Source organism: Ambystoma mexicanum, chromosome 2q, assembly GCF_040938575.1.
Source record: "Ambystoma mexicanum isolate Mex_15411 chromosome 2q, UKY_AmexF1_1, whole genome shotgun sequence".
In the NCBI taxonomy this organism is placed as follows: Eukaryota; Metazoa; Chordata; class Amphibia; order Caudata; family Ambystomatidae; genus Ambystoma; species Ambystoma mexicanum.
The window spans coordinates 978,376,452-978,378,527 of NC_090924.1; the positions used below are offsets into that span (position 1 = coordinate 978,376,452).

General features: G+C 58.5%; 1 pseudogene; it reads left to right on the forward strand.

Annotated features, from left to right (window-relative positions):
* Positions 1-550, forward strand: part of LOC138570402 (28S ribosomal RNA) — a 3,494-nt pseudogene extending 2,944 nt beyond the window's left edge.
* The last annotated feature ends 1,526 nt before the right edge of the window (positions 551-2,076 follow it).

The window sequence follows — 2,076 nt, forward strand, 5'->3', positions numbered from 1 at the left end:
TCGCTTTTTGATCCTTCGATGTCAGCTCTTCGTTTCATTGTGAAGCAGAATTCACCAAGCATTGGATTGGTCACCCACTAATAGGGAACATGAGGTGGGTTTAGACCGTCGTGAGACAGGTTAGTTTTACCCTACTCATGATGTGTTGTTGAAATAGTAATCCTGCTCAGTACGAGAGGAAGCGCAGGTTCAGAAATTTGGTGTATGTGCTTGGCTGAGGAGCAAAGGGGCCAAGCTACCATCTGTGGGATTATGACTGAACACCTCTAAATCAGAATCCCCCCTAAACGTAGTCATACGGCAGCGCTGTGGAGCCTCGGTTGGCCTAGGATAGCCGGCCTCTGGGCCGGTGCGTAGAGCCACTCGCCTTGGTACTCGAGTGTGGACAGAAGGGGGCCACCTTTCTCACCCGTAGTGCACCGCATGTTCGTGTGCAACCTGGTGCTGAATCACTCGTAGATTACCTGATTCTGGTTCAGGGTTTCGTAAGTAGCAGAGCAGCTACCTCGCTGCGATCTATTGAAAGTCATTCTCTGAGCCAAGCTTTTGTCGCAAGGTGCCGCCGCCGCCAAGGGTCTCCATCCTTTCTTCTGCTGCACCGTGGGGTGCACATGAAACTTCCACCCACCCTAGTCGCACACCCACAGGGTGTGCGGGCTGGGTGGTGAGAGCTCTTCTCACCTTTCCCGGTCAGCCTGGCGGACAAGGTAGCCTTGGCCCCCGGGCCTTCGAGGTGGTGCCTTAAGGCCCCAGACAGGGTGGGGGAAGAGAGGCTGCAAGCCACCCCAGGGCTCGGGCGGGAGGGGTGGTACCTCAAGCCTGTGCCCCTGGACAGTGGGGTCAGGGTAGGCATGGCCGCTGGGCCTCTGGGCCAACTGTCCCGGGGAGTAGGCCCAGATGGTCCGGGTTGTGGCCGGCGGACCAGATGTCCTGAGTTGCGGCTGACGCGGCTGGCTCCTGCATTTGTCTCCGGTCGGGTTCCATAAACCCACAGTGGGGGCTTAATAGTTGGCATGGAAGTGCCACCCTGCGGCCTCCAAGGCGGCCATTGCGCAGTTACCGGCCTCGGTTCCATGGTGTTTGTGGGTTGCTCCCGTTCCTCAGCCAAGTGTCACCTGTGTGCGGTCAGGTCCAAAACGGGTTACGTGTGTGAAGGGGCACCCTGAGCGAGTCCCTTTCCTCCACGTGAGGTAAATGTGCTTGCAGTGGCCGGCCCATGACCTTGGGTACCTGCCGGTCCTCTGTCCTTTGTCAGGCGGGGGGGGTGAAGGCCTTCCATTGGAATGCATTGCCCTACCAGATGGCCGCTTTCCGAGCCCGGCCATCTGGTCGTTGGCTATAGGAATTGCTGTAAGGACCAGATGGCTGGGTTGCTCTGGAAGTCCCGATGGACGTCAATTTAAAAATGTTCTCCAGTTGGGTCTATGAGGAGCCCAGACGCTTTTACCGAGAGGTCCCATTCTGTCACTCTGGGTACACAGATTACAAGAAACCTAAGTCACCTTCCTCCGGATTACTATAGATGGGGTGAGAGGGACCTGTGTTCTCGCTACTCGACCTGGGCTCTGTGTTGAAACCACTGCACCCAGCAGAGACTGGCCTTCTGGGGGCGCTCTTCCGAGCACTCCATGGGATCGATTTGGTGCACTTGTTCCGTCTAGGGTTGGACTGCTTGGGCAGCCTCGTCTGTTGTTTCAAGCAATTCGCTTCCACCCACCTTGGGACCATGTCAAGGGTATGACCCCCTCGGGGAGGGACCCCTCATGCAGCCCGGCAGCTCCCCATTGGTCAGATCAGAGTGGACAGGGTTGGGTGGCGCTAGCCCCAGTGCGGGGCCCCACAAGCCATGACACAGCGCCTCCTCTAACGAGCACGTTTCTCCAGCAGTTCAGAACGCACGTTCTGTGGGGTGCTGACCCCCTCTGTCGCCACACCAGTGGTGGCATGCGGGCGAACCCCCTTCCGCTTCAGGTTGTGCCTGGGCCTGGCCTCTCACTCCCACCCACCCTGTTGCGTGGTGAAGCAGGCCGGCCACCGGCGCCCGCGTGGCCAACCTGTCCACCTGACCTGCATGTG